The sequence below is a fragment of the Phascolarctos cinereus genome, unplaced genomic scaffold (assembly GCF_003287225.1).
Source record: "Phascolarctos cinereus isolate Bilbo 61053 unplaced genomic scaffold, phaCin_HiC Scaffold_5;HRSCAF=322, whole genome shotgun sequence".
In the NCBI taxonomy this organism is placed as follows: domain Eukaryota; kingdom Metazoa; phylum Chordata; class Mammalia; order Diprotodontia; family Phascolarctidae; genus Phascolarctos; species Phascolarctos cinereus.
The window spans coordinates 50,054,399-50,066,089 of record NW_027555958.1 but is presented as its reverse complement, the minus strand read 5'-3'; the positions used below and the strand labels follow the sequence as shown (position 1 = coordinate 50,066,089).

The 11,691-nt window shown below is 41.8% G+C and overlaps 1 long non-coding RNA gene across 1 annotated transcript; it reads right to left on the bottom strand.

Moving 5' to 3' along the window:
• Positions 1-201: 201 nt before the first annotated feature.
• LOC110219507 (uncharacterized) lies at positions 202-10,921 on the bottom strand. The gene is made up of 2 exons (XR_002327653.2): positions 9,952-10,921; positions 202-2,594 (listed from the first exon to the last, which is right to left on the bottom strand). It is a non-coding gene; the product is annotated as an uncharacterized LOC110219507 (long non-coding RNA).
• Positions 10,922-11,691: the final 770 nt, after the last annotated feature.

Below are 11,691 nucleotides of genomic sequence, written 5' to 3'. Positions count from 1 at the left end.
CCCCATTAGCCAAAAGTCAAATCCAGTGAAGCAACAAATGAAGGAATGAATCAGTGAATGAAAAAGCATTTACTAAGCACCAATTTGGGGCAAAGCAACCTACTGATCACTGGGGGCATAAATAGAAAAGCAAGACAAGACAGTCCTGGCTTTCAAAGAGCCCATATTCTAATAGGTGGATGTAATACATGTAGGAGGGTCCATTGGAGAGGCACATAGAAAGGCCCAGTGGTCCTTGGGGTGCGGCAGCAAGGTCAGTAGTAATGAATCTGTTGTTTATCTCCATTGATAAAAACCACCTCCTATCCTGATGTTGAACTATTGATAATGTCTTTGGGTTCTTTTCAGTCTTCAGAGTCAGGGCTGCTAAGGAGGCAGGGACCACTATGTAAGACCTGAAGAGGCACTTGCCTTGTCAAGTCTCCTCAAGAGTTGCTCCCTGGGTATGGTTATGGGGAGACTGAGTGGAATCTGAGCTGGTGTATGGGAGGGAGGATGCTACTATTTCCTAATTTCTTGGGCTCAGAGTCCTCAACTGTCTTGACTGTGGTCAGAAGGCAGGTGCTGATGGTTTAAGCTGCCTGACACAAACTACCACCTGTATCTCCCCCATTGGTGCCTTATTGATTCAGGTAGGCTTGCTTGCCTTCCTGTCAGGTCTTAACTAGTTGGTGCTGGGCCAAAGGGGCTCAATGATTTGCCCGAGTTAACCCTTGAAGAACCAGGTTTCAATCCCAAGGCCCTGACTCCAAATCTAATGTTTTTCTGTACATTCCAGATGACAGACTGGCCAGCCCATCACTGGCAGGAATCTAATTCACTATGAAATAATTAGATCATGTCTAGAGGCAGGGGGAAGGCTGGCTGTGAGGGGCAAACTGGGAAGACAATCTGTGGAGTTTCTCAAGATGGGGGAACACTGGCTCATTCACTTTGGGGTTCAGCCATTCATTTAGCAGAGGGAAAATACAAGGGCCAAATATGAAAAACAAAGGCTGAAACAAAAGACTGAAATGACCATGTTTCATTGTCCAAACAAGCAGCCACATAGAGCATTTTCTCTTTTCACAGAGAGCCACGGCTAATGACTTCCGTCATGGCCTCCTGAGTTATTTTCTCCAGCCAACAATAGGGCCCATATTTCATTTCTGGGATGGCCATTCATGAAACGCCAGGAAGCTGGAGGTTGGACTGACCCTGGGGTCACCAATTTCAGTCATTTCTCCTTGAACAATTGTATGAGAGCTTCTGCATGGCTGCACATTGGAGGTGACTATGGGTGGAGGCTGTGGAGGGCCAATTGGATGAGTCGCCAAGAGAGCTCATCTCTAGTCCTTGCTCTCTTATTAACTAGCTATGGGACTATAGACAGGACATTGGGCCTTAGTTTCCCCATCTGTAACACAAGGAAGTTGGAACAGATAAACTTTGAACTTTAAAGTTTTCTTCCCTCCTTTTCTTTCCTTTTTTGGCTATGAATCTTCTTACATCAGAGGCTTAGTTCCAGGACCAATTATTTCCTCTTGGAAAGTTATGTTCCTCTTTACATTGTTCACGTACTTCCCATACAATGGAGTGTCTTACAGACTGGATGATTGGATTTCCTTGCTTACTGAAGCTGAAGAAATAGAACAAGTCACCCAGGGCCCATTCAAATTACATCTGGAGGCTGGAGTTATTTGTATTAAAAAGATTTTATCTTTTTCTTTCTGGGATTTATTCAAATGGCATAAGCTAGGTAGTGTTTGCCAGTGTGCCAGCCATGGATTGAACTCCATGGAGAGTGGGACAGGGAGAGGAGAGAAATCAGCTCTCCCACCCTTGCTTTGTCAATCTTCCTCTACTCACTTAAATGCTCACTGTATACCCCCACCCTACCCCCAGCATCCCTTATTTCTATCTTTGTCATCTTTCAAGGTGGAGCCCAAATGCCACCTCCTCCGTGAAGCCTTCATTTGTAAATTGTGCTTCTTTCCCTGGCACTTCTTGCAGCTCTTAGGCTGAAATTTCTCAGAGCAGTTGTCACACACTGTTGGCCTTGCATTGAATGAATAAATGAATGAATGAATGACAAAACAATTACCTGGTGCTTACTAGGTGCCAAGCACTATGTTAAATGCTGGCGATACAGATGAACAAAGAAGACAACCCCTGCTGTCAAGGAGATCATGCTTTAATTGAAGAAGACAACACTTGTAGGACCATTCAGCTACAGGGAACATGGAAAGTCTCAGAGTTCATGAAAGTGTAGCTATGAGGAGAATCGCATTGCCGGAGGCATTGTTAGCTGGCATCTGTACCCTGTGAATCCTCTGACTACAGAAAATGAACCTGACTCCATCCTCCTTGGAGAAAATAATCTCCCCATTCTATGCCCTCTGTCTGCTCCTCTCCCCAGATCTCAGCATCCAGTCCTAATCCATGGAGCCAAGTAGCTCATCGGGAATGACTTCATCACTGTGCGAGTTCATGTTGAGAAACAGTGAAGGGGACATTGGTGTCTGCATTCCTCACATCTGTTATCTGGCACTCCAGCTCCCGTCAGATCATTTGAATACTCAGGGACTCTAGAAGCATTCAGCAGCACTTTCCTTCTGGGAAGGAAGAGGGGAAAAAAGAAGGGCTCAGAAAGAGCAACCTGCCAGAGAGATGGCCCAACAGCTAAGAATAAAAGGAAATATTTTGGATTTTCTCAGTCATCGAATGTTAGAGTTGGAAGGGATGCTAGAACTCTCATCTAGTTCAGCCTTCTCATTTCACAGATAGAGAAACTGAGACCCAGAGAACGGTCATAATGGTGAGAGTAAAGGTAGTGAGGAAAAGATCAATGGGAGAGGTCCATTTCAAGGATAAAGCAAAAACCCAAGTTGGCATTCAGAAACCCTCATGGCTTGGGCATGAGGTGGCAACAGTGGCTAGAGGACTGAAGGTGGGACAGGGAAGATCTCAGTTCAAATCCTGCTTTAGACATTGACTAACTGTAGACCCTGGGCAAGTCTCTTAGCCTCTCTTAACCTCGTTGCTCATCGGTAAAATGGGTATAATAATAACACCTCTCTCACAGGATCGTTGTGAGAACCAAATGGGATAATGTCTATAAAGCGTTTTGGAACCCTCAAAACTCTATGGAAATGCTAACTATTCTTATGACTTTAACTATCTACTTTATCAAGAGGATTTTCAGATCTGTACCCTTAGCCTGTACTTCTACCTTGAGCTTATACCCCAAATCTTTGATTCCTCAGAAATTGAACATGAATGACCTTCTCTCACTTCAAATTCAACATGTCTGAAAACAAGACCGTTACAGGTTGGATAAGAGGGTCTCTGGGGTCGTTCCAATCCTGAGACTCTGTGATGACAGGATCATAGGTCTAAAGCTAGCAGAGTCCTCAGAGGCTCTTTAGTCTATGGGAAGATTAATGCCCTGGGAATTTAAGTGACTCATCCAAGGTCACACGTGCAGTAAGCAGCAGATACAGGATGCAGACGGGACCTCAGACTCAAAAGCCAGGCTTCTTCCATTCTGTGTACCTCCTGGAGTTTTCAGGAGGGTCCTTATCTACTCAAAATGGGCTCCCTTTTCTGGCTTTCCTTTTCCTGTTAATGGTACTTTCATTTGCATGATCACCCAAGTTCAGAACCCCAGTCATTTTTCTTTTTCCTTTTCCCCAAATCCCCATATCTAATCAGTTACTAAGTTTTGTGATTTCTTGTTGTGTGATGGTTCTTATATTTGTCCCCCATTTCTACCGTTTTGCCTTAGCCACCATTCTAGTTCCACTCCATGTAAATTATGGCATAGATAATTGCAATAGTCTCTAGGACTGGTCTCTTGCCATCAGCTTCTTTCTCCTCCTGTTCATCCTACAAACCAATCCTACATTAATCTTCTGCCTTGATCCTATTCCTCCCTTGCTCAAAAAACTTTTAAATTGCCTCCTCAGCACCTTTATGAGAATGTATTCAAGGGCTGCCGTATTTAGACCCAGCTTATCTTTCTAAGCCTGTCTCCCATTTTATGCCAACATCCATTCTAGCATATGGGTTCTTAACCTTTTGTGTATCATGGAACCCTCTGGCAGTCTGATAATGTTCTTAAATGCATAAAATAAAACATATGGGATTATAGAAATGCTAATTATATTGAAATGAAGTTATCAAAATATTTAAAAAACACAGACCCCAAGTAAAAAACCCCTGTATCTAGCCAGACCACCCTACTCACCTTCCCTGAGTGCATGTTACACATTCTCACCTTTGCACAGCCTATTCTTATCTAACAGGCTTTTGCCTTTTCATCTACTTATTGGAATCCATCCATCCCATCCAGCTCAAGACTCCTGTCCTCCTTGGAATCTTCTCCAAAGACCCCAGCCTGCAGTAAGTGTGCCTCTGCTGACCTCCTACAGCATTTAGTCTTTGTACCATTCATTTGGCCCTTGTGGTCTTCCTGAAATCATCAGGCATCTTTTTAGGTTGTAAATTTCTTGAGGACATGGTCTGTCTTATAGATGTTTTTGACTTCTACCATGCCTAGCACATAACAAATCATCAGCACCCATTGATTGGTGATTGTTGACTGGTTTGGTACTCATGCTCATTACCAAATCAGCCCCAGATGTGGCCCTTTCATGTTACTTATTCTGACCACACATAGAGCACCATCCTTTCTATCTTCATTTTGTTAGGAAATCTTTTTTCACTAACTCAACTGTGTGACCTCTGCTCCATAAGGAAGAATATACTTAAAGAAGCTCAGTTAAAAGCCTTGTGATTGCAAGACTGAAAAGAAGTCAGTAATCCATGGGCGGAAACTACTGCAGCTTAGGAGACACCACATGAATTTTCAGAGTCATTAATGTAGCGGTGCAGAGACCTAGAAATTCAGCCTCCATTGCATCACTCAGGTACAGCTCTGAGGGCATTTTAAAAGACCCGTAATGGTTGGCCTCGGACGCTTGACTCTTACTAGCTGTGTGACCCTGGGCAAGTCACTTAACCCTGATTGCCTCCCCAAAAAGTAAAAAAAAAAAAAGACCCATAATGGGCCTGAGTGGCTAGTTCCATCAGGTCATGAAAATCTCTCTCTGCTTTTTTTTTTCTTTTTGGTGAGGCAGTCAGGGTTAAGTGACTTGCCCAGGGTCACACAGCTAGTAAGTGTTAAGTATATGAATCTGCATTTGAACTCAAGTTCTGTTGACTCCAAGGCCAGAGCTTTATCTACTGTGCCACCTAGCTGCCCCTCTCTCTCTGCTTTTAAAAATCTCTAATAGGATTATATGCTAGGGCTAGAAGGGACATCAGAGGCTATCCCACTGTCTCATTTTACAGATGAGAAAACTGAGTCTGAGAGAGTCTAAGTGACTTGCCCAAGATCATACGGGTAATGTAGATACTAATCACTTTACCTTCCTGAGAACTGGAAACACAGTATTAGAAAGACCACTGTAGGGGGATCAGGAGACCTGGGTTCTAATTCCTACTCTTCTACTAACTGTGTGATCTTAGGATGGAAAGGGACATAACCATCTGCCTCAGTTTTCTCATCTGTATAGTGGGGGAGCAGGAGAGGACTAGATAATGGAAAAGTATGGCATCGTGAGAGGATCATTAGATATGGATTCAGAAGGTCTGGATTCAAATCCAGCTCTGCCACTTCCTACCTGCATGTATTCAGCCCAATCACTCTACCTTGTAGGCCCTCAGTTACCTTAACTGTAATAGCTAGCATTTATATAGCATTTTAAGGTTTGCAAAGAACTTTATACATTATCTCATGATCCCCATGACAACCCTGTGAGGCCGGTACTTTCATCATCCCAGTTTTTACATATGGAGAGTCTGAGACTGAGAGAGGTTAAGTGATTTGCCCATGATCACATAGTAACTAAATGTTTGAGGCATGATTTGAACTCAGGTCTTCCTGACCCCAAGTCCATCATGCTGTCCATTGTACCACCTAACTGCCTAACTATAAAACAAGGGAGTGGTTTCAATGTTCTCTAAGATCTCTTCCAGCTCATAACATTCTATTATTCAATAATCAGTGCATGTTAGACATTGGGTTTTTTGGGCATTATTCAGTATGAAACAGAATTTGGCCTTCCCAACAGGGTGGGGTTATGGGACCTTATCATCAGTACTATCACACAGTGCAGACCCCAAGAACACAATTGTAATGACATTTCCATACACTTCCTTCCCTAGAGTGGCTTACGCCACCTGGCTGGGCACACAGCCTTCCAGGTTCCATTTACTGTAAAAGAGCTACAGAATGATCAGAATAAACTCCCACACCCAGTCTTACCTTTGCCTAAGTAAATAAGGCCAGCCCAGGTGTGACAGGGGGCAATTAGATTTAACAAAGCAACCATTACTACGTGGACACGATTGGGAACCTGGTTCCCATAGGAAATCTTTCCAGAGAAAATCATTTTAGGACTAAGTCTTTCTTTCTTTGAAGAGGCTTTCTGAGCACTGAGACTCCAATGTATTCCTCCTCTCTTAGGACTTGTTACTTTAAAAGGGATATGGATAAGCTGGAGCATGTCCAGAGGAGGCAGACCAGGAAGGTAAGGGGAGTAAACCTCATGCCACATGAGGATCGGTCTAAGCAAAAGGAGTCATTGAATTTTGCCCCAGGAGGCAGAATTAGCAGCAATGGGTGAAAGTTAATGAGAAGCAGATTTCAGGATCCAATAAAGGAGTTTTTCTTAGCCATTAGAGGTATTTAAAAATGAAGGGACAATTAGCAAGCTTTAATTAAGCACCTACTATATACCAGACACTATGGTAAGTACTGAGAATACAAAGAAAGGCAAAAATCAGTCCTTGCTCTCCAAAAGTACACAGTCTAATAGGAAACACAACATGCAGACAACTATATACAAACAAGAAATGGAGGGGAGAGTAGTCTCAAAGGGAAGACTCTACAAATAAAAGGGACTGGAAAGCTTCTTGTAAAAGGTAGAATTTTAGCTGAGACTTGAAAGAAGACAGAGAGGGCAGGAGATAGATGAGGAGCTAGAGAAGTTGAGTTCCCTGTCCCTGAAGGTTTTAAGCAGTGGCTGGAGAATCATGTGTCAGACATTATAAAAGGAACATTCCTTGGATTGAAGCAGTACTAGTTGCCTTATGAGGTCCCTTCCATTGCTAAGATCTGTGATTATGTGATAATGCATTAGAGAAACATTTTTGTTTCACATATTTTTGGTACTTAACACATAGTAAGAGAAGCAGCCTGGCATAATGGATAGAGAACTGTTGTGGGAATCAGGAAGACTTGGCTGGGTTCATGTCCTACCTCTGACATATGTAGGCTACATGACTTTGATTAAGTCACTTAACCTCTTAATGCCTGAGGCAACTCCAAGTTGCAGAGCAGCTACCGATCTCCTTTGGTAAAGGGAGTTTCCTTATGAGGAATTCCACATAAAAATCCCAATTCTGGAAGTAAGTCTAGAAAGAATAAGTTAACAAACAAAAGACTCCCACCATAAAGAGTTATTCTGGTGACAGGAGTACCCAAGACATAAATACAAAAGAAGAGAATGACTCCAAAACATCTATAAGCAAAGCCTCAAAACAAAACACAGCTTGGATATAAATCAAACTAGAATCCTAGAAGAAATGAAGTAAGAGTTTTAAAATTCATTTATAAATGAAATGAGAGCACTAGAGGAAAGAACTGGAAAGTAAATGAGAGTTTTTGAAAGAAGAATTAATAGCTCAGTAAATAACTTACAATTGTTCAAAACTTTACCTAAGATTGTGACTATAGACTCTTTAAAAATTAGAATGGACCAAACAGAAGTTAATGATTCCCTCAGACAATAAGAAATATTAAATCAAAGTCTAAAGACTGAAAATAACAAAAGAAAATGTGTGGTATCTCATATACAAAACAAATGACTTAGAGAATAGATCAAGAATTATTCGACTACCTGAAAGCCATGACCAGAAAAAGAATCTGGATATCATATTTCAAGAAAGCATTAAAGGGGAGGGAGGAAGAGAGAGAATTTAGAACTCAAAGTTTTAAAAACAAATGTTGAAAATTGTTTTTACATGTAACTGGGAGAAAATAAAATACTAAATACATTATGAAGAAGAAAGAAAGAAATAAAAAGGAAGGAAGGAAGGAAGGAAGGAAGAAAAAAGAAAGAATTAAAGAAATACTTGGAACCAGTAGACAAAGTGAAAATATGAAGAATCCACTAGTTACCTCTTAAAAGAAATCTCAAAATGAAAACCCCCAAGAATATCACAGCCAAAATCCAGAGCTTATAGGTCAAAGAAAAACATTGCTAACAGCAGAGAGAAAATGTTCAAGTGCCAGGAACCACCATCAGAATCATAAAGATTTAGCAGCCACATTTAGCTCACCACAAGGGGTGAGCTTGAAATGCAACATTCCAAAAGGCAATAAATAAGGGCTTACAACCAAGAATAACTTATCCAGAAAAACTGAGTATGATCCTGTAGGGGGAAAGTGACCCATAATGAAATGGTGGACTTCCAAGTATTCCTGATGAAAAGACCAGAACTGAATAGAAACTTTGATATACAAACAAAGGAGCCAAGAGAAACGTAAAAAGGTAAATATAATTGACCTATAAAAAGGAACTACACAAGGATGAAATGTTTATATTCCAGTAGGATGAGATAGTACAAGTGTCCCCTCAGAACTCTAATGGTGGGGCAGCTAGGTGGCGCAGTGGATAGAGCACTGGCCTTGAAATCAGGAGGACCTGAGTTCAAATCTGGCCTCAGACCAAACACTTGACACTCACTAGCTGTGTGACCCTGGGCAAGTCACTTAACCCCAATTGCCTAAAAAAAAAAACCCTCTAATGGTATTAGAGGTCAGCGAGGGAGTTAAATAAGCCAGAGGGACATAGAATGCTTTTATGTTTTGATTATCTTAAAAGAAGGGGGAAAAAAGAGGGAAGAAAGGTAGAAAACGTTATCTCATATAACTGGAATGCAAAATGAGAAGACTATGCAAAAAGAAGCAAGGGGCGGGGGAAGCAGGTGACACTTGAACCTCATTTTCGTTTGAACCTGTCAAAGGAGGGTAGAAGACAAAGAAAGTGGCAAGAAGCTGTGACTGAGCTCCAAGTGAGAGAAAGAAAAGAGGGGCTGGAGAGCAAAAAACAGACTGTGTCAAGTAAAGAGCACAGAGCACTGGTGCTGAGCACATTCATCTCTCACTAACTCTCTTCTTCTTTGTAAAGAGGGGGCCTCAGGAGCTTGCTAACCCTGGGCAAGTCACTTCACCCTGTTTACCTCAGTTCCTCATCTATAAAAAATGAGCTGGAGAAGGAAATGGCAAACCATTCCGGTATCTTTGCCAAGAAAACCACAAATAGAGTCATGAAAAGTCGGATATGACTGAATAACAAAAATAATATTATGGCTTACAGATCACTTTTATATTCATTATCTGATTTGATTCTCATAACAGTCACAAGTTGGGCAGGGTAGGTTTATCTTCCAATTTTACATATAAGGAAACTGAAGTCAGAGAAGCTGTGTGACTTGCCCAAGATTAAACAGTGCTCTGATGCCAAAATCCTTCTCTGGTGCTCATTTCAGTCCTACCACATTTATCCTCCTGACCTGGAGAAGCATTCTATCTAAACCAGGGGTGGGGAACCTGCAGCCTTGAGACCACATGTAGCCTTCTAGGTCCTTGGGTGTGGCCTTTTGACTGAATCCAAGCTTTACAGAACTAATCCTTTTATTAAAGGGATGTGTTCTGTGAAGTTTGGATTGGGTCAAAGGGCCTCACTTGAGGACCTAGAGGGTCAGATTTGTTCTGTGAAGTTTGGATTCAGTCAAAGGGCCTCATTTGAGGATCTGAAGGGCCACATGTGGCCTCGAGGCTGTAGGTTCCCCACCCCTGGTCTAAACCCTCACTGTGCTCTTGAGTGATAGATGACTTACCAGGAGGAAGGTCAAGCAGATCCCAGGTATTTAGTCATCCATTGTCTCTTTGCTTGGGGAGAGGTGGCGGGGATTTCTCAGAATTCTCTCCACATAAATCTGTTAGCTTCCCCACTGCTTTTCTGCTGTCACTGAACCATCCAAATCTTCTTTTCAGCCCCAAAGTGGGACTACTATGAGCTAAGATATGTAAAAGTGTGCTGGAAACTATAAAGCACTGTGTAAATATTGTTAGTATTCCTTGTGGTTAGTGGTCTTAATAAACACTTCTCCCTAACACTTCCTGCCACTTTTCCAAAAGCAATTCAGAAGTGAGGAAATGCCCCACTCTATTTACAGTCACAGTCCAGCTAATGTCATTATGTTCTTCCATGAAAACAAAATATTAGAGGAAACAACATTTCCAGGAATATATAACAAATAAGCAATCAACCAAATGGTACTATAACATAACTCTACAGTGGGATTTCCTTATAGCTAGCATTTATATAAGCAATCTCCTTTGAGTCTCATGACTCTGAGAAGTAGGTGCTATTATCATACCCATTTTACAATTGAAGAAACTGAGGGAGAAAGCAGTTAAGTGACTTGTCTAAGGTCACACAGCTAGACAGTATCCAGGACTACATTGGAACTCATATCTTCCTGACTCCAGGCCCAGCACTCTATCCGCTGTACCACCTCGTTGCTTTATAACGTTAATGATATTATTGGGAAGTGACATAAATCAGAGGCAACATGTTGAAGTGGAAATGATTGTGTGACCAAGTCACTTCATCTTTCTAAGCCTCAATCAGTTCCATCTGCAAAATCGGGAAAATACTATCTGTAGTAGTTACATATCGTGGTCCTGGTGAAAGTCAAGTGAGACTATATATAATCTGACCTTTCTGCCTTAGTTTCTTCTGCTGGGTCATTATTTGTGTCTTGCCCCCTTTTCATTGTAATCTCTCAGGGGGTCTATACAAGCCCCTTTTCTCTTCTCTGTATATTACTCACAGGATTGTTGTGAGGAACACTTTATAAACTCCTTTTAGCCTATGTGAATGTGAGGGTGGAACTTGGCAGGTACCAGTGAAGATTTTGCTCTAGGCAATGAGCCTGGTGATTTTAGGAACTGAGAAAAGGAAGTCCTACACTGTACCTAGAATATAACCACAATGGCAAAAGGAAGACTGGAGCTCAGAGCCCATCATGCTCAATGATGGTTTACAAAATACTTGTGAAATACAAGCAGTCCTTAAACAAAAAGAGGACTTGATCAAACATGATAGAAATGTAGCAAGTATGCACTGGCTTACTCTCCCAGAGCTAGGCCTGCTATATCTTCCTACTCAGGGGTCTGGGGTCCCCCAGTGCCTGAGGTACTACCTCCATGCCACCATTAGCTTAAGTCCTCTCCCTCTATGTTTCCTCCATTGTTAGGGGCCAGTAGTTAATGCCTCAGTTCCATTTAACTACATAACATTAATCAGCTTTTAAAAAGGGATATTTGCTTCAAAACTATAGCAAAAACAAACATATAAACATTTTCTCCCTGCACTCTAAGGGCATCCTTTCTGTTATACCACCTTAATTTCTTGTGGGGAATAGGCTCAAAGCTTAGTTCCTCCATACCATTGATTCCACCAAGTTCATTTCCAGATGCGCCATGCCTGCCGGTAAGTCCACATCTCAGCTCCCACTGACCTGGCCCTCAAATGTTGCTTCCTTAGATTACTCCTTGCTCCTTAGAGCATC